The sequence below is a fragment of the Mirounga leonina genome, unplaced genomic scaffold, assembly GCF_011800145.1.
Source record: "Mirounga leonina isolate KUSES-001 unplaced genomic scaffold, KU_Mleo_1.0 Mir_82, whole genome shotgun sequence".
Lineage (NCBI taxonomy): Eukaryota > Metazoa > Chordata > Mammalia > Carnivora > Phocidae > Mirounga > Mirounga leonina.
Genome location: NW_023270825.1, coordinates 17,345,419 through 17,367,398, shown reverse-complemented (window position 1 = coordinate 17,367,398; position 21,980 = coordinate 17,345,419).

The window sequence follows — 21,980 nt, the reverse complement described above, 5'->3', positions numbered from 1 at the left end:
ATGCTTTCTGTTTTGACTATTCTAGCTTTGTAGTAAATTTTGAAATTAGGAAGTGTGAGGCCTCCAGATTTATTATTCTTTTTCAAGATTATCTTGACAACTTTGGGTCCCTTGAGATTCCATATAAATTTTGGGGTAGGTTTTTCTATTTCTGTTTAAAATAAAGTCATTATAGGGACACCTGTGTGGCTCAGTCAGGTATGCATCTGCCTTTGTCTCAGGTCATAATCCCAGCGTCCTGGGATAGAACTCCGCATTGGGCTCCCTGCTCAGTGGAGACCCTGCTTCTTCCTCACCCTCTGACTGCTGCTCTGCCTTCTTGTGTTCTCTATTTATCTGTCAAATAAATAAATAAATGACATCTTTAAAAAATAAATACAATAAATAAAAATTTTTAAAAAGTCATTACAATTGGGGCAATTGGGTGGCTCAGTCGGTTAAGCATCCATCTTGATTTTGGATCAGGTCATGATCTTAGGTTTGTGAGATCAAACCCCAGGACAGGCTCCTCACTCAGTCCAAAGTCGGCTTGTCTCTCTCCCTCCCCATCTGTCCCTTCCCCCTTCATACACATGCTCTCTCCCTAAAATAGATAGATAGATGATAGATGGATAGGTAGATAGATAATAGATGATAGATAGATAGATAGATAGATAGATAGATAGATAGATAGATAGATAATAGATAGATAGATAGATAGATGATAGATAGATAGATAGATAGATGATAGAGTATTTGGGGGAAAAAACTCATTAATTTCTTCCAGCAATGTTTTGTAGTTTTCATTGTACAAGTCTTTCACCTCCTCTGTTAATTAGTTCCTAAGTATCTTCCTCTCATTGGTGCTATTGTAAACAAAATTGTTTCCTTAGTCCCCTTTTCAGGTTGTTCATTATTAGTGTATAGAAATGCAACTGATTTTTGTGAGTTGACATTGAATCCTGTTGTTTTGTTAAATTCATTTATTAATTCCCACGGGTTTTTTCATTGTGTGTGTGTGTGTGCGTGTGTGTGTGTGTGTGTGGTATCTTCAGGGATTTCTACATGTAATATTATATCATCTGTGAATCAAGACAGTTTTGCCTCTTCCTTTCCAATTTGGGTATCCTTTATTTCTTTTTCTTGTGTAATTGCTCTGACTGGGACTTCCAGTACTATGTTCAGTAGAAGTGGTGAAAGTGAGCATCTTTGTTTTGTTCCTGATCTTAGAGGAAAAGCTTTCAGACTTTTACAATTGAGTATGTTGTTTGATGTGGGTTTTTCACATATGACTTTTATTACACTGAGATAGCCTCCTTCAATTCCTAATTTGTGGAGTACTTTTATCATAAAAGGATGTTAAATTTCTCCAAATTCTTTTTCTGCACTAATGGAGATGATCATATATTTATTTGTTTTCCACTTCATTCGGTTAATGTGGTGTGTTACACTGATCAATTTTCATACATTGAACCATCCTTGCATTCAGGAATAAATCTCACTTGGCCATGGCATATCATCCTTTTAATATGTTGCTATATTCCATCTGCTAGTATTTTGTTGAGGTTTTTTGTATCAATGCCCATAAGGAATATTGGTGTGTAGTTTTCTTTTCTTATAGGGTCTGTCTGGTTTGATGTTAGGGTAATGCTGGCTTCATAGAAGGAGCTTGGGGAAGTTTGAGAAGCATTGATAGTAGTTCTTTAAATGTTCAGTAGAATTCATCAGTGAAGCCATCAGGTCCAGGATATTCTTTGTTCAGAGATTTTTTTACTACTGATTCAATCTCCTTATTATAGTTGTATTCAGATTTTCTTTTTAGTCCTGGTAGGTTTTGTGTTTCTAGGAATTTGTCAGGTGTTCATTCTTAACTCTCTTTTTGTACTCCATACCATCTAATTCTTTGCATCCTCTGTGTCTTATCATAGTTCAGGGCTGTATCATTTCTCAGTAGAATTACTATTATACCCTTGGTCGACCCATCTCAACTTACCCAGCCCCCTCCCCCAACACATACAAACACACACACAGGAAACCCAGATTTAAAACTGTTGCTAGATTCATGTTTTTAAGATGCAAAATCAATTAACTGTTTTTCTTATTTAAAAGTCTTGAATTGTTTCCCATTGTACAATATTAATAACTTCCAAACACTTTAGCATGGTAGGTGAACTCCTTCACAGTGGGATCTTGCCTGTCAGTTCAGGCCTGTCTCCTGAGCCACACCTGTGTGCAGCCTCCTTTAACTTCTACTATTTGCTCCCTAAGAACTGTTACTTCAGTCTTTTCATCTTGGCATTTGTTGTTCTTTTGCCTAAAAGTACTTTGCCTCTTTTGCACATAATCCTTGCCTTACCAGGGGAACTACTCTTCGGCATTCCCTTCATATCATAAATTTAAAAAAATACCTATTGTGCTTCAGTTATATAGCTCTGCTTTTCCCCACTACCTTTAAGGGAAGGGATTGTGTAGCATTCTTTCCCTCCCCAACCCTCACAGTGCTATACTATATTGCCTACTCCATAATGAATTCTCAGTAAATGATGAATGGTTGAATGAATGCAGCTACCCTTTCTTAGCACTACCACACCACTTTGGCTAAATACCAGAATGGAAAGATGCTTCTGCAAAATTTACCATAAGAAGACAAAAAGTACCATCATTCCCTTCACCCACTGTAACAGTCCTGAAATTCTTCTCTCAAAGGCATGCTTTTTCTCACATTTTGGGGAGAAAAATGCCACCCTGGAGATTATTTATCCTTGGTATAATGCAGTTGTCATATCTTGTAGAGGAGAAGGGTGGGGCCCCAGGGAGAGGAAGGACCACACACAAGCAACAACACTTGGAGATTTTCATTCCAGCTTCATGCCCTACTGCACCCACTTCAAGAATGTCCTTAAGTCTGGCAGTTATTTTTGAGACAGTTATTAGAAAACATGTGAAGAGCCCAGAAAATATATTTCTTATGTAAAATATAGTCTCTGTGCATTTTCTAGAGTACAACAAGTTTTAGGAGCTATTGTCTATTCTTTGGAAGAATGTGTTGGGGAATAAATGTGGGCTATGTTGATCTCAACAAGTAATGACAAAAATAGGAAATGAAAAACACAATCTCCTGCAAAAGCATTATGTAATTACTATGACCCAGAAGAATAAAGTCATGTGCTTATTTCCTGAATAGGTACTCTTCTTAATTACTGATCAACAACTATTTACAAAGCATACCCTTGCTTGTGTGGACAACACACACATAGAGCTGACTCAGTAATGTTAATAAAACTACTACTAATAATGACAAAGGCTGATAGGAGTTTACTATTTACCAGGCCTTGTTCTAAGTGCTTTACATATGCTAATCCATAGCTCAATAAATCAATCATTAGTATACAAAGGACTTTTCAAATAAATCATCTAGTTTAGGTAGTTTTTCATACTTACCATGGTATGGAAGGCTAAACTAAGGCCCTAAGTGGTTAAAGATCTTACTCAAGTTCCTGCAGCTAGTAAGTGTGAGAGCCAAAAATCCAGGGTATCTGAACCAGCATTGTTGCATTAAAAAAGAATCAGTATCTATGGGATGAAGCTTCCAGTGCTGGACATGTTGCTTCACCTGACAGTTCTCACGGAAACTACTTTTGGAAATTCCTCAACCTTGTGTGGACACATTTTTTTTTTTTTTACCTATTCATTAAAGTGTTACTCTTAATGTATGAAAATATCTGAATACTATTATATAGAAAGTTGTGTATAATTCAGTGTGTAAGTATAGAAACACCCTTAACATATTTGGCCCAAGTCAACCAGTCTTGCTCCAATGTGAAATCATCACAGGCATGCCAAACATCCTTCTGTGTTTGTGTCTGGGTCTGATTTTAAGAAAAGGAAAGGAGTCCATCTATTCATCCACTGCTCAGATACGAAGCTCTCACTGTGTGCCTGGCACTGTGGTAAGGATTAGGGAGAGAGATGGATATTTGACTAGAGACCAGCTCCAAGTGTGTGTGGTGTCATCAAATAATCCTTTTTTCTTTTTTTAATTTAATTTAATTTAATTTTTAAGATTTATTTATTTATCTGAGAGAGAGAGCACACATGGGGAGAGCAGAGAGATCTCAAGTAGACTCCCCACTGAGTGCAGAACCCAACATGGGGTTCGATTTCACCATCCTGAGATCATGACATGAGCTGAAATCAAGAATCAGACGCTTAATCGATTGAGCCACCCAAAGAGTCCTTTTTTCATTTCTAGACTGAGCTGTACTCATTGCTTGCCACTCTTTTTGTGCTTATTTTTTTTATGGATCTTAAGTGGTTTTCTTATTACTTGACTTTGTGAGAAATATAAGCCATAAATATTCATAAATAAAAAAGAAAGTGATAGATTTGTTAAGACAAGAGCATTAGAAAACAATGGTGAGAAAAGAAAGAAAGTCATTATGTCTGAAAAATAACTAATTGCAAATATAAGAAATGTTTGGAGAAATCTAAAGTCAGTTGAAGAGTGAGCAAGTACATTGGGATCTCATATGGATCTGCCAGGTCTCTGTGGGGACAAGTGTTTAGTGTGGTGCCCAGTTTCTGCTTAGAAGATAGGCCACACCTAGTATGTAAAATGGTCGCATGGAGAAAGAGGAATAGTGATATCCTTATCCTTAGTACCTGGGCCAGGCTAGACTTGGGTCATTTAGTCCAGTAACTAGGTCTAACATAACCAAGAAAAAATATCAGTTTCTTCTTGGAGGGTAAAAAAAAAAAAGGCTATTAAAAGAAGCCAGGGGTGCTTGGGTGGCTCAGACATTAAGCATCTGCCTTCGGCTCAGGTCACGATCCCACAGTCCTGGGATCCAGCATCAGGCTCCCTGCTCAGCGGGAAACCTGTTTCTCCCTATCCCACTCCTCCTGCTTGTGTTTCCTCTCTCGCTGTGTCTCTCTCTGTAAAATAAATAAATAAAATCTTTTTAAAAAATAAAAATAAATAAATACAAGAAGCCAGAATTACACTTTAAGAAATGTGTCCATGCATCAAATATATAAGATGAGAGGAGTCAAGGAAATTTGAAAAAGCAGATATTTGTAGGATGGAGCACTGGAATGGGATAGACTTAAATGAAAGAAAACTGTTTTCCTCAAATGGTTTTATTTTGTTTTGTTTTGTTTTTTGTTTGAAACAATGACTGTGTTTAGAATTAGATAGGGCCCATGTGGGTTCAGGCAAAGGGATGACAAAGACAGCAGGAAAACTGGACACTCAGAGCAAAGAAAGGGTTGAAGAGGGAGAGGCTTATAAAGGAAGATAAGACCACATATATTGTGGAGGCTCAAAATCACTTAAAAGTTTGAGTTTTATTTTCACATGAAAACAAACAAAATATCAGAGTTCTGTTGGCTGACCAGCTTTGGAAGGCTCAAATCTAAGTGGGCAAGCAGTATATGCTCTGCATTCAATTACTGCCCACAACTCTCTCTGACCTTCAAAACAAACAGGACATTTACAGAGATCTGGAAGGCAGGAAAACCTCTTGTGTTTCATTTGATATTATGCTAGACGCTCAGCTATATGATCTCCTGTATCAAAAAAAGAGCCAGCTGCATTAGTGTCATCCAAAATCAGAGACCTTTCCTGTTAGAAGCCTCAGGAAAATCATTAAAAAAAGTGTTTATTTTCAGTGAAAATAGTATTCAGGCTAGAAGAAAAAGCCCCTTGCCTTCCATTGTTTAGAGCCCCCAGTAAATTAAAATATGCATTGTTTCCTAGTGAAATTCATATAAGTAAGTAGAGTCAAGGGACAAGTTTCAGGTGTGGGGATTGAGAACAGTAGTAGAGGGGGTGAGAAGAAGAGGAAGAAGAGAAGGAAGAGGAAGAAAAAGAATAATGAGGGAAGGAACAGGACTGGGGGTGGAGAAAACAGAGAAGATTATGAAGAGATTTCCTTTCTGTGCTAAGATATTTTATATGTATTATCAAATTTAGCTTCAAATATCAGATAAAGGGCTAGTATCCAAAATCTAAAAAGAACTTATCAAACTCAACACCCAAAGAACAAATGATCCAGTCAAGAAATGGGCAGAAGACATGAGCAGACACTTTTCCAAAGAAGACATCCAAATGGCCAACAGACACATGAAAAAGTGCTCAATATCACTCGGCATCAGGGAAATCCAAATCAAAACCTCAATGAGATACCACCTCACACCAGTCAGAATGGCTAAAATTAACAAGTAAGGGAACGACAGATGTTGGCAAGGATGTGGAGAAAGGGGAACCCTCCTACAGTGTTGGTGGGAATGCAAGCTGGTGCAGCCACTCTGGAAAACAGTATGGAGGTTCCTCAAAAAGTTGAAAATAGAGCTGCCTTATGACCAAGCAATTGCACTACTGGGTATTTACCCCAAAGATACAAAGTAGGGATCCAAAAGGGTACGTGCACCCCGATGTTTATAGCAGCAATATCCACAATAGCAAAACTATGGAAAGAGCCAAGATGTCCATCGACAGATGAATGGATAAAGAAGATGTTGTGTATATATATACTATGGAATATTACGCAGCCATCAAAAGGAATGAAATCTTGCCATTTGCAATGACATGGATAGAACTAGAGGGTATTATGCTGAGCGAAATAAGTCAATCAGAGAAAGACATGTATCATATGATCTCACTGATATGAGGAATTCTTAATCTCAGGAAACAAACTGAGTGTTGCTGGAGTGGTGGGGGGTGGGAGGAATGGGGTGGCTGGGTGATAGACATTGGGGAGGGTATGTGCTATGGTGAGTTCTGTGAACTGTGTAAGACTGTTGAATCACAGACCTGTACTTCTGAAACAAATAATACATTATACGTTAAAAAAAAAGCAGATAGTAGGAAGGGTAAAATGAAGGGGGAGAAATCGGAGGGGGAGACGAACCATGAGAGACTATGGACTCTGAGAAACAAACTGAGGGTTCTAGAGGGGAGGGGGGTGAGGGGATGGGTTAGCCTGGTGATGGGTATTAAAGAGGGCACGTATTGAATGGAGCACTGGGTGTTACATACAAACAATGAATCATGGAACACTACATCAAAAACTAATGATGTAATATATGGTGACTAACATAACATAGCAAAATTTTTTAAAAATGTAAAATAAAAAAAATTAGCTTCACAACTGCCCAGGATGTAGGTTCTACAATTATATGCATTTTAGAGAAGAAGAAGGCAAGGCTTCAAAAAATTATGGAAGTTGCCCATCATCTCATACCAAGAGTTAGAGCCAGACCTCCCTGCCACCAAAGCCTATATTTGCAAGATAAGCTCAAAGACCAGGGGGTAGTTTTGTTTTGTTTTTTTTTTAAGGTTTTATTTATTTGTTTGCCAGAGAGAGAAAGAGCTAGAGGGAACACAAGTAGGGGGAGCGGCAGGCAGAGGGAGAAGCAGGCTTCCCGCTGAGCAAGCAGCCTGATTCAGGACTCAATACCAGGATGCTGGGATCATGACCTGAGCCGAAGGCAGATGCCCAACCGACTGAGCCACCCAAGCGTCCCGACCAGGGGGCAGTTTTAAGCTATGTTCATTTATTTCCCAACCACCTAAGATGGGTAAGTGACTACCAAGCATTGAGTATACCAGTGCACCCAGACAAGGGGTTTCTTTCTTTCTTTCTTTCTTTCTTTCTTTCTTTCTTTCTTTCTTTCTTTCTTTCTTTCTTTCTTTCTTTCTTTCTCTTTCTTTCTTTCTTTCTTTCTTTCTTTCTTTCTTTCTTTCTTTCTTTCTTACTTGAGAAGTGGCTTTCTTAATGGGGAATAATTTGGAAAAATATATTTTAATCAAGTATTTCATACACTATATGTGAATAGAGTAAATTATAATTTAAAAAAATGCTCTCTTTTCTCCCAATCTCACTCAATTTACTTAAAGGTGATGCAGTTATTTGAACTCTAACATAAAGAAGTGAGCCATGTACAAGCCCTCAAGGAAGCAAGAAAATGAAGGAAGGAATTTTTAGGGGGGAAAAATCACCTATTAGCTTAAAACTGAAAACAGAAAGGACTACATTTCCAGTGGTTTCCAAGACAGGAGTCTCCGTTTCCCACTATTTGAGAATGATTAATGAATTGACCTCCTCTGTGCCACTTTGAAAACACACCAAATGTGCTTGGTTTGGCAGACCGGTGGAGGAAGAACTATTCATACAGAACAAAAAAGGCTGCTGTTTGACAGTAGCTATTAACTTGTGGCTATATCAACACTTGTGCTGTTAACAATAATCTTATCCAAGAGTCTATTCTTGTAGAACCTCGAGGGTTGAAGAAATGTTTTATTGGCAGCATCCCTAAGCCTATAAGTAGCAATATGTTTTGACAGAAGGAAGCCACACAATTCTCACCTAGTCTTGGGATTGCTTTCTTATAAGATAGTCTGAGGCTGGAAATAAAAAAGCATACCCCCCTCCCTTCTCCGAAGAAATAGGTTTTGTACTCAAACCTGATGTTCCAATTTCTTTTAAATGTTTCATTCCTCACAGATCCTCTAAACTTGTAACTTCTAGGCTTCTGAATCCATACCTCCCACACAGATGCATTTTTCAACCCATGCCTACAAGAGCGCCTGACAATTCTGATGTGGTCTCAAGATTACATCTATTTCACGACCAACTGCTGTTGAAATACCTCCTCTTGTTGTCATATGCTGGCTCTTAGTTTGGGGAAAAACTACACATGTCTACTTAAATTGAAAGTTTTTGGTCTTGAAACAATGCCCAGAGCTAGAAAAAAGAAAATTGGGAGTAGTGGCAAACTAAATATATAATAGAAAGTAGAAGAAGTAGCCTAGAACACAGGTAAAACAAATCTACTGGGAATACATCATTTCTGTCTGTTGGGGCCAGCATGGAGTATAGACAAGAGGGTGAGTGTTAGGAGCAAGCAACCATGTGTCCTGGACAATGAGTTGTTACATGAGTCTGGAAATTTTTGACTCTCTCTTATGATCATCTCTGTAGGTCCAAGTTCTACTCCTTAGAACTTGTGTGTCTTTCATGCCACACATTCATGACACAAATATCCACTGTGTATTGATAATTTACTGATAACTCTGCTAGGTACTGGGGCCACAAAATACAGTCCAACAGCTTCCTTGCCACCGAGGAGCCCATGTTCTGTGCGTGGAGATACAAGCAGAGTATAAGGGGTGACATATGAAAGGTATGCAGATGGGGCTGGCTCTGGGACAAAAGACTTAAGGCACTCAACCCAAAAGAGGGAGCAGAAGGGGATGAGACACTTCAGTTCTATTTTAAAAAAATGAGTGGAAATCAGAGAAAATACTTCCAGGTATGATGGAAGAGATGTAAGGTCAGAATTGCAAGAGATGCTGAATGAAATGTCAGTGGTTCAGTAGAATTGGAGAACACCTGCATGGATTAGTAATGAGGAGCCATCCATCATGAGGTGTGTTGAAGTGAAGGATGCCGAGAAGGAATCTCAAAAGGTTCTAGATTGAAATAGTGGTTCCGTGTGGCTATATGGCTTCAGGCATATGACTTGTACTTAATTATTCATTCCGCAAATTTTTGTTGTGTGCATACTCCATGGCAGTGCTCTGGGATGAGATAGTGATAAGGGGGTGATATGAGATAATATAAGAAGGATGACTTACTGAATGTTCCACACAAAAGAGGTGTTGAATTTTATAAATTCTAGTCCCTAGTCATATGGCAGCTGCTGCCATCTTCACTCTTATGTGTGATTTAGGGATAGTGGTTATGTGATCACAGTATAACCCCCGCAGATACTTACCTTCGGAGCCCTGCCTCTGTGACCCCACTGCATTTGAATGTAGATGTCCCCCATGGATATATCAAAGGAAACAGGAAGCACAAGCTCAGGGTCGCTGTGTTGGCAGTCTGGGCCTTGTTCTGCCACATTAATTGTTCTTAGAAAAATTATTTCATTTCCACATTAGTTTGCTTGTTTGTTTTTAACTTTTTTTTTTAAGATTTTATTTATTTATTTGACAGAGAGAGACATAGCGAGAGCAGGAACACAAGCAGGGGGAGTGGGAGAGGGAGAAGCAGGCTTCCCGCAGAGCAGGGAGCCCGAAGTGGGGCTCGATCCCAGGACCCTAGGATCATGACCTGAGCCGAAGGCAGACGCTTAACGACTGAGCCACCCAGGTGCCCTGTTTTTAACTTTTCTAGTAAACAGGTTGCACATGATGCTTTTTAAGATTAATTCAGCTCATAATTACTTGGGTCAGCAAAGAAAAACCTATGAATTTCATTTTTGTTTAAGTCACAAACTTTCTCTGAAGAGTGAATATTTGTGCAGCACTCAGCTAGATATTTGGGTGGTAAAATAAAGAATGAGTAAAAATTTTGGTGGAAAATCAACAATCACAAACATTCGCTGAACACTTACCAGGTGTTAAAATATGTATTCACATGTATTAACTCTCTAAATCCTCACTGTAATCATTTGAGGAAGGCACTACGATCTCTAGTTTATAAATGAAAAACCCAAGGCACAGAAAGTTCTGTCGGAAATAAAAGAACTAATAAAAGTAAGAAATAAATTTGGCCCCAGACTTTCTGAGTCTACCCTGCATTCTAGATCTCTGACTTAGACCTGTCCTAGGAGCAGGGAGCAGCCTGATATGACATGAGAATAGGAGAATGAACCCAGCTTATATGGGCCTTGAATACTATGCTAAAGAAGATGGGCATTAGAATACAGTGGAGGAAGTGGGTTGCCTATAAGAGAAACCACAGTAAAACTGTCCTGCCAAGTGATGCCTGAAGGACGCTCTCTCGTTGCTACGGAGATGTGAGACAATATGAAGTAGTGAGGACTACAGGGAAATGGAGAAGCCTCACATTTGGAGGGTGGTGCAGGGACAGCAAATCAGCCCGGCAAGAGAAATGTCAACCCAATGCTGCCAGTTTCTCTTTTTCAGGAAAAGCAGTGAAAACCAGATGTTCACTCTCCAAATTATTAAATGTTGGCCTATGGCATTTGTTTTTTGTTTTGTTTTTTAATACCACGGACCAAAAATAACATGCCTATTGGCCAGAAGCACCCACTGGTAGACAGATTGCCATCATGACACACCTGTGCTTTCAAAAAGTCCATTAATTTTTTTTGTTTGTTTTAATCTGGAAAGCAATGTAAGCACATTAACATTTTAGAAAGATAAATCCGGTGGTAATATAGAAAACAGGAGTTGAGAGGGGATGGCCAGTTAGAAGATTATTGCAAGAAGAGAAAGATGACAAAGGCCTGGGGTGGTGGCTGTGAGAATAGCAAGACGTGGAAGAGTTTTCGGAGTATAATTGATCCATTACGTGTGGCTGGTGACTAGAAAGAAGGAATCAGCGCTAATTCAGGACCGTCAAGCTTTAGTGATTAGAGGGAAAGTAATGTATTGATGTAGACAAGAAACATTAAAGGAAGAGCACATTTCTGGAGCAGAATAGTGAGTTCAATTTGAGAAGTGTTCAAATAAGGTTTAGGAAGCATTCAAATAGTATCAAGCTCCTCTCGGCTCTCCTATTGAAAAGAATAATCATTCCTCAGATTCAGTCGGCTCCCATCCACTGATCACGATTGCTTCCTTGAAAACACTAAGAATTTCAAGAATTGCTAAAAACTGTTCATTCTTGTGAGATTTCAGCACAAAATCAAGTATCAGCAAGAATTAGTAACCACAGAATTGTAAACAGGATTCTTTTAAAAGAATTTGCTCATTGTTACTTTCCTGTAAGTTTTTATTCTAGTCTCTTGCATGTAGGTTCTACCATCACGGGCAGCAAATTTATTGGAGGGAAATGGTGCTGGATATGGACAATTTTGTTTAAAAAAATCAACTTGGAAACCTTGGTTTTAGTTCAGCATTACCTTTCTTAATAGGTACACAATCAAGTTTCTGGGAATTTGTGTTATTTAATGATCATAATGTACATTTAGCCCATCAATGCTACTGAGCATAAAGCTTTACTTGTTACAATTAATAGATTTTAAAAGACTTTGTAATCAAATATAATAATAGATTTATGAATATTAATTAGAGACTAAAACTGAATAAATTTTTAGTTTTTTCTGATCTCCATGGACTTTGATTTATTTGATTTGGTTAATTAATTCCTTGGGGATAAAGCCCTGTGTAAGAGAGAGAGAGAGAGTGTGTATGTGTGTGTGTGTGTGTTTTAAATAGAGCTCAATCTATTCTGTAAAAAACCTGGAATGATATGAACTAAAACATATATTAGGGTCAGTAGAAAATAAGTAGGTAATATCTTAGAATGAATATATATAGATATAGATATTGATACATATGTAGAAAGATAATGTACTTTTATTTATTTGGTAAACATTTATATTTATCCCACATGAAAGACATAGTATTTGCTAGTGCTGAGAAACTCAGAGGGAAAAGAGATTTTGCTAGAAGCAATCACAGTCTGATGACAGATACATCGCTAATTATAATATGAAGCAAAAAAAATGCCAAAAGGGAAAAAGGACTCCCAAAATTCTAAAGTTGGTGAATGACAAATGAAGGTCTTGCTAATAAAGTGTGGTTCTCCACCATCTTTCTGCTCTGCTAAGAATATTCCTTGGTGTCTTGGTGAACTTAAATCCATAAGATTTCTCTGACTCTCCAAACTTCAACACAGTTAAAGAAACAACTCTAGCTTCTGATCAATAAAACTAGAAGTTGTTCTAAAATTAATTTTGAAACAGTATCAAGGACTATCCTATGGAACAGTGTCACCATTCTCTAAGGTAAATGTGTTGAAATGTTTATTTTTTCCGGATTTTTAATTTCAGGAGCAGTCTGCTAAAGCTTGTCCTTTAAACCTACCATGTGTCTCCTAATTGATGCAAGAGAGTTCTTTTATTTTTTTTTAATTTTTTTTAATTCTTATGTTAATCCCCATACATTACATCATTAGTTTTAGATGAAGTGTTCCATGATTCATTGTTTGTGCATAACACCCAGTGCTCCATGCAGAATGTGCCCTCCTCAATACCCACCACCAGGCTAACCCATCCTCCCACCCCCCTCCCCTCTAGAACCCTGTTTGTTTTTCAGAGTCCATCGTCTCTCATGGTTCGTCTACCCCTCCGATTTCCCCCGCTTCATTCTTCCCCTCCCGCTACCTTCTTCTTCTTTTTCTTTTTTTTTTTTTCTTAACATATATTGCATTATTTGTTTCAGAGGTACAGATCTGAGATTCAACAGTCTGATGTAAGAGAGTTCTAACACTCATAGATGACAATAGGATGCCTTTCCTTCTTATATTTTAAACTGTGCTATATATGGCCAAACTAAATTAATATTCAGACAGGACTACTTTAGTCTTCTTTTATAGCCATATCATTTATAGAACTCAGTGTGTATGAAGGCTCTCCTGGAGCTCATGTCCTTAGTGACTTTTTATTTTTTTACCGAGACCCTATCTGGGAAGACATGAACTGAAAAGACAGTACAGCACCGGGATGACAGGAAGTGTCAGCAGTAGGGTGGGGTCCTATAACTTGATCTTGCCTTTGGCTGCACACAAGATGCTCACTCTGTAGAGCACATATTCAGGAGTTGACATTGGCCTAATAAAATGGGGAAATGGGATGTTTTGCTCCCATTAGGGTAATAAATATTTTTTATAGATAAGAACACAAGGGTCATTTAGGTGATTCTCCCAAGGTCACACAGTTAGTGAATAAAGGACTTCAATTCAGATATCATGGATCTTGACTCAAAGTCTAGTGATCTTTTCTTAATCTTTTCTTTGACTATTTTATTAAATATATAAATATCAACCTATTTAAGTCTTACAAAAACTCTGTGATAGGATCAAATTCCATCGTGATTGCATGAGGATAGCTCCACTGACCTGCTCTCCAGTGAAGCTGGTGAAAATTATTTTTAATTTTAATGATACTGTGATGCCAGTATCATTATTATTATTATTATTATTATTATTGTTGTTGTTGTTGTTTTTACAAATGAGGAACTGAGGCACAGACAAGCTAAGTAACTCACCCAAGGTCATGTGTACAAGCTTGGATTTGAGCCCAGTTAATTGGTTCCAGAGCACATCCTTGGGGTGGGAGGGGAGTGGTGATGGAAAACAGAGTTTAAATTATTTTATTCTAAAAAAATGATATAAAGAAGATATCATTTATCTCAGACTTAGTAGCCACTTAGATGGAGGTGTCCTGTCTTTGCTTTCCTACTCATTAGCAGTGTCACTCTGCTCAAATAACATACTCTTGAGTCTTGGTTTACTCATTAGGGAAAGACAATGGGGGGGTGATAAAGTCTCCTTCTTTGGGTGGTTGGAACAGATGAAGAAGATATGTAAGAAATGGGAACATACTTAATACCCGAGACATGGTAAGTGTTCAGTCAGTGCTAATTTCTCTATCCCTTTGATCTCTTCTCTCATTTCTCCTTCCAAACGTTAAAATGTATTTTTACAAAGTTGAGAAAGCTCACAAAATGGAGATTGTATGTATAGGATAAGGATGTGGAATTGAAGAGTTGGTGTCTCTGACAACTTAGCATGCCAACCTCAGTATGACAGATATTGGTCACCAAAATAAAATGCAAGAGCAAGATTCAGATTTTCAAAATATCCTCCTAATAACTTGCCTCAGGTCTCTCGAGATCCTCACACCCAAGGAGGATAAAGAAGGGGATGAGTTTGGACAAGTAGAGGACTTTATTTATTTGTTTGTTTGTTTGTTTGTTTTTTTGAAGAAAGAGAGATGCTGCTTTATTGAAAGTTTACTCGTCTTCCTGGAGGAGTTCTTCCTTCTTCTGCTCATCCTAGGGAGAGGGGATTCTGACACATCCCTTGGAGAATTGCAGATCTCTTAGAGTGGGAGATACAGTGGACAGCGGTCTGGCCCCCATCCTAGAAATCAAGGAGACAAAGAAGTCAGGCAAAGGGGAAGTGGCTTCAGGAAACAGGGATGAACCTATACTTCAAGAGTTTGTCAAAGTAATGGATGCATGAGTACTGCCCTTGAACCAGATGTGGGAGAGAGAGAGAGCTTCACGGACCTGTTTTTATTTCTGCCCTAGAAGAATCTTCAGAGATTGAAGCGTCTCCAACAGGGAGAGGTCCATATGAAATAGAGCTCTAGGAAACCACTGGCTAAAGTGAGAAATCACAAATATCCATGAACTGAGTGTTGGAAGAACTTCACAAAAGACAAAGGAGTGTCGATTTTAACATATCTCATAAGGCAAGGCACAGAAAGTCATAAAAAGACCTCATTTGAAAGCAAAACATTCTTTTTTTTCCCTTCTTACTCTCCTCTCCCCTCCCTCTGAACCTGAGAGTATGGGAGAGAGTAATAGAAAAGCAAAGGCAGTGGCAACTGGTGGGAGAAGGGAAGATGATTTCCTTTAAGATGAAAATTAAAGAAATTATTCATATCTACAATTGTACATTTTAAAGTACGTAACTTTTAGTTTGGTGATTTTGTTTCATTTTGGTTTTGTTTTCATTTTTACAAAACCATACAGCTTTATTTAAAGTAACCATACAGCTATTTATTTCCAAGAGTGAATATCGGAAGAGTAATCTCATCTCCTGATTTTTGTTCTATGGATATCAATAAGTAAATTGTATTGAAATATGTATTTTTTAAGGATTTATTTATTTATTTAAGAGAGAGACAGAGGAGGGAGGGACAGAGGGAGAGGGAGAGAATCTTCAAACAGACTCCCTGCTGAGCAGGGACCCCCCCCCCCACCAGCTAAGGGCTCCATCTTATGACCCTGAGATCATGACCTGAGCTGAAACCAAGAGTCAGATGCTTAACCGACTGAGCCACCCAGGTGTCCTAGTATTGAAATATATTTTAATGACACAGAGTGAAACAAATATACAATTACATTTTGATCAAACCTCAAAAATCATGGTAGTTCAATATGTCAGGTTAATATGTTCGTATATGAATATACATGTTCTATTCCTTATAATTAATAACTTTGATAAGAGAAATGACAGAAATATTCAATAATAAAAGATCAGTTTTCTTCTCTTTTGCTATCAAATATATAGTTTTATATTAGCAGATAGAGTTTAATTTTCTTTTTATTCTCTTATTTATTTTTTAAAGGTTTTTTTTTTTTTAATTTTTTTGACAGAAAGAGACAGTGAGAGAGGGAACACAAACAGGGGGAGTAGGAGAGGGAGAAGCAGGCTTCCCACCCAGCAGGGAGCCCGACGCGGGGCTCGATCCCAGGACCCCGAGACCATGACCTGAGCCGAAGGCAGATGCTTAACGACTGAGCCACCCAGGCGCCCTTGGAGTTTAATTTTCTGAGAGCATTTTTTTATTTGTCTCAATATCTACAATGCAAATACATCACTACAAATGTGTTGTAGTTCACAAACTAGTAGGTTATATTAGTTTCAGATTCATCCCACCATGCCTGATTATTTAGTGTTTAGTATGTGGAGAACTATCTCAAACCCATTCATACCTTATATTGTAATAATTATTATCATATAGTAAGTATAAACATGATCTAACAAATGAAAAACATGGTATCTTGGTAAGAGAATAGACTATAAGTAATAAGATTTAAATTCTCACTTCTGACCAGTCAGTACGTACTTTTGTGACCCTGGATCAATATAAACATTCCTATGTCTCAGTTTTCCCATGTATAAGTTAAAATTGATAGCAATCTAACTTCCTCAAAGTTTTTTTTTTTTTTTTTTTTTTTTTTAAGAAAATTAGCTTTATTGATGACCAAGAGATATATGCTGGAAAAAACACAAAAAATATGTCAAAAGGAAAATAAAGTTAGTCTCCTTTATATGTTTTTCATTTGGGTTAATCTGAGGGACAGACCAGGTTTTGCTGGAAACATGGATCAAGATATCATCTAAATATAATGGTCAATTTGGAAAAATGTTTTACATTTATTTAATAGTATCCAGAGGTACCAGTTAAAGGACTCAATAACAGCAAAAATGCAGATGACCTCTTTTACATCTTGATGGCAAAATATACAAAGTAATCAGGGTGAATTTTCTCAGTAAAAAGGCTTTTGTAGATAATGTTCCTCCTGGAACTATTATGTTGTATAAATAATATAACATAACATAACATAATAATCACTTTATATTTATATATATCTATAATAGAAATATTTTATAACATAATAAGATTGTTTTAGGAAACCTATCCTATCCTGACATCCTGGATCTGGTTAAAATGTAGATTCTGACACAGGAGATCTGGGATGGAACTCACATTTATACAAGTACCCAGGTGATAAGGATATTGGTGATCTGTGAACCATTCTCTAAGTAACCTTAAGTTACTGACAAGTGCACTGAGTAATCTTTTTTTTTAAGATTTTATTTATTTATTTGACACAGAGACACAGCGAGAGAGAGAACACAAGCGGGGGAGTGGGAGAGGGAGAAGCTGGCTTTCTGCGGAGCAGGGAGCCGGATGCGGGGCTCGATCCCAGGACCCCGGGATCATGACCTGAGCCAAAGGCAGACACTTAACAACTGAGCCACCCAGGTGCCCCAAGCACTGAATAATCTTAAGATTCAGCATTTTCACAGTTAAGAACATACCTGAGTAAAACTCTTGCATGTGGACACCAGGAAACAGGTATGCAAATATTCCTAGCAACATGGTACAAATAAAATGTGGAAATAAAATAAATGTCAATCACCAAAATAGACTAATAAACTTTTTGGTATGTTCACACAGTGGAATCATATTCAGAGGTGGAAATTAATGTTATGGTGATAACAACATCAGTGTACTTCAGAAACATCGCATAAAGCAAAATAAATGATACAGAAGTCTGCATGAAGAATAAAACTTTTATAAAGCATAAATACGAATAAAAATAGACAGATTATTGTGTTTGAGGCATAAAAAGATAATAAAACTGGTTTTACATAACTAAGAAGTAAGAAATATGGAATTCAATACGTGGGGTACGGTATAATTGGTGGATCCTGGGGAAGCGTGAAATGAAAGCATGCTACAGGAGTAGCTTAAATGTTTTCTGTGAAGTTCTATCACCTGAGTTAGGATGTGAGTTTGTCATTGTGTATTTAATTACTCTACTTCATGTCTTACCTATACACTGCCTATGTTATTTTATATATATCGCATAGTAGAAGCAATTTAACAAAAGGTCAGGAAAGAAGCAATCTAAACGGGGAAGGAACAGTAGAGAGGGGAACAGGTGAACATGTGGAAAGAGAAGTGCTACTTTTCACTTCATGTATCTTTGAAGAATTGGATTACTTTCTTTTTTTTTTTTTTAAAGATTTTATTTATTTATTTGAGAGACAGAGAATGAGAGAGAGAGCAAGTACATGAGAGGGGGGAGGGTCAGAGGGAGAAGCAGGCTCCCTGCCAAGCAGGGAGCCCGATGCGGGACTCGATCCAGGGACTCCAGGATCATGACCTGAGCCGAAGGCAGTTGCTTAACCAACTGAGCCACCCGGGCGCCCGAATTGGGTTACTTTCATCAAATATGTTTGTGATGTAATCAAAAGTGGGACAATGTAGGAACACGTGGATGTGCACTCCCAGGCCGCACTCCTTTTACATGAAAAGCTTCCAGTTAAAATCCTATGGATCACATCATGCATGCAGATATCTTTGATTCCTCGCATAATGTTTTTTTGTTTGTTGGTTTTTTTGTTTTCATTTTTAATTAGAAGCAACTTTTTTTTTTTAAGACTTTATTTATTTATCTGACAGAGAGAGAGATAGCTAGAGAAGGAACACAAGCAGGTGGAGTGGGACAGGGAGAAGCAGGCTTCCTGCTGACAGGGAGCCTGACTTGGGCCTCGATCCCAGGACCCCTGAATCATGACCTGAGCCTAAGGCAGACACTTAACGACTGAGCCACCCAGGTGTCCCTAGAAGCAACTTTTCTAATGGGAAAACTGACACACAAAATATTTGGATTTCTCGCTGTCTTGAGGAATCAGAAATTCTGGCAAATACCAAGCCTCTCTCCACAAGCACACGGCGGCTCTCAGCTGGACCGGTAGGTCCTCTGCCCCATTTTGATGTGTGCTTTCCACGCTGCCACAGCTCTCCCTATCTCTATCACATTATCTGAATGATCTCTGTCAGCCTTTAATTTCATGTCTTGCCCCGTATCATAGTACCGCTTAAACAAATCACTCTTGGGGGGCTCTGAGGTCAGATTGGCTGGCTGGAATCCTATGTCAGCCTCTTGCTCACCATGTGACCTTAGGCAATCTATACCCTAACTTGCAAAATTTCACCTGCAAAACTCACTTTTCTCATCTGTAAGATGAAGGGTTAATAGTACGTGCCAGAGAATTCTGCCAGGTAAAATGCTTAGCAGAGGGACTGGCATATCGTAAGCTCTCAATAAATATTGGCAAGCCCTCAATAAATATTAGCTCTGCTGTTATTGTGCCTTTTATAATCTTCGTGATGAAAAGGCACATGTCTATGCAAATTCCTAAAAGCACATCATAATAAGATGGAGATGTACACAACTAAAATATTCTAAGTCCCAGAACTTATTGGATATGGAAAATTATTCAGGGGCAATTTGAGAGAGAAGGCAGTAAAAAAATTAGCTTCAGCAAGAGGAAAGGAATATTAAAAAAGACTAATTTCAAGTTGTAGTAGTGAAAGAAGAAAGAAAAAGAAAAGCAGATGAAATATCTAGTGATGATGAAGAGGTACAGAAAGAAAGGGGAGCGCTTCCATAGAGGGAAGGAAAATGCACACATTAAACACTTAAAGTGTGGAAGTTTACTGAGAAAGGAAAGAAAGGGAATAAGAGAGAGAACAAATTTATGGCTAAATAAATAAAAGGAAGGATGACCAAAGACACCAAAAAAGTCCATAATAAGTGAAACTCAAGTCTGAAAAAAGAAGAAAGGGGGAAATTATGGAGACATGTTATGCTTCATGAATGTGAGGAGTCTGTTGTTTCTGAGGATTCATGGAAAGGGGAGAAGAGGTTTGGTATAAAATCCTGAAGGACAAGTAGGACACATGAGCTTATCAGCAAAAAAGAAGACCACAGGAGCAAGTATTTGAAACAGGAGCCTGAATAAAGCCTTTGGAGCCCAACGTAAATAAACTTGTTTTTCTGTTGCCTCTAAGAATTAGGAAGTAGATGCAACAACAAAGTAACAACAAAACAAAAGAGTAACAATATTGGAGCCATGTCATTAGCTAGACAGGGCATGAAGACCTGTGAGAGGTACAAGAATTCTGTCTCAGGTGATTGTGGATGTAAGTTGTGGGTAAGAGAGAGTCAACTTCATAGCATATGCTGCCTGCTTGCCCCCTGCCCATGGTACCAAGGAATACAAATGGGTAGATTATTTAAATATATGTCTCCTTTTCTTTTTTTTTTTTTAATCTTTTTTTTTTTAATTTTTATTTATTCATCTGACAGAGAATGAGATAGAGAGAGGATGAGAGGGGGGAGGGTCAGAGGGAGAAGCAGACTCCCTGCCGAGCAGGGAGCCCGATGTGGGACTCGATCCCGGGACTCCAGGATCATGACCTGAGCCGAAGGCAGTCGCTTAACCAACTGAGCCACCCAGGCGCCCTATATGTCTCCTTTTCTTAAAGAAGAAAAAGGTTTTCACTTGGAGGGAATATAAGATTCATTTAGTAAAAAAACAAAACAAAACAAAACAAAAACAGGACGAGAAATAACTAAAACTAAAGAAAGGATGAAAATATATCAAATTAGTCTGAAATGGATACAGAATTTAAAATGTTTGTATGTACTTACGTGCATAAAGCCTGGAAAAATACTTATAAAGTGTGAGTCAAAGATGGTTAGGTTTATGTATAAGAAAAATAGAAAAGTTTGCCTTTTCAAATCATTACTCCAATAGCTTCCCTAAAAGCTGGATAAACTAGAAAAGGTACTTGAAAGATGAAGGCGTTACTGCAGAACAGGAAGATGGTTCAAATACCAGAGGAAATATCACGGTGAGAAAAAATCCCATCCTTTGTCAGGACATCAGAGTCTAGTGGAGTGTTCAAGAATGGTGTGGAGAAAGTGCTCAAGAAGGAGTGAAGCTCAAAGGATTGATAGTAGCTAAGACATTTCCAGTTTCAAATCCATTTAATAAGAGCAGCAGGGAGAAAACAAAGATGGGATGAGCGCAAAAAAGTAAAATGAAGGTCATTTTGTATTGATAGGTTAAAAGAGAAAGAAAGAAGGAATGAAGGTCAAGTCAAAAATACAGACTTATTACACTTACACACACACCTTACCGTGTTCATAAAGAGAGGGTGCTGGGTTCAGAGATTGAAGTGGAGGGCAAAAAAAGATGTAGAAGAAGAAATTGGATAATCAAGCTGCTTCCAATTTAAAGAGAGATGTTTACAGAAATATATGTGGATTCCCAACCAGAAAGTCAAACATGACGAACTCATTGATTCAATGTGAGATCTCACAACCTGGAGACTGAGAACTCAGTGAGCTGGAAAAGAGAGAAGTCCCCAGGCTCAGTGGTCTGATCTTAACCTGGACCCCTTAGTTCAGTTAAAAAATGCTTTGAGTAAAAATGAAACAGCTAACACACGAAAAGAAGAGTCTCCTGATGATATTTTTAAAGGATGCTTGAGAAGATATCAGAAACTAGGATTGGCAACCATCGCTGTGCTGATTACAGTGATTTTGCTGGAAAAGATGCTAGTGTAACAAAAGGTGTCATGAAGCCCACGCAGTCCTGGGTCATAAGGTATCTGGTGGATTGTATTCTGGTATCATGACAAAGGCGAGCATCGCTAATGTGATTTTATACAATGTAGGTCAAGGAAAGCTTGCAGGAAGGTGATGTGTCAGTTAAATTGGGAATGCAGAGGAATATATTCTTTACCAGGTCTCTATCATCATGGAAAAGTGGAATAGAAATTAAATGGATGAGGGACTGAAGTGAAGCTGTGTTTTATGCACTTCTACGTGAAATCTTCAGAATTTTTCCAAAGGGAAA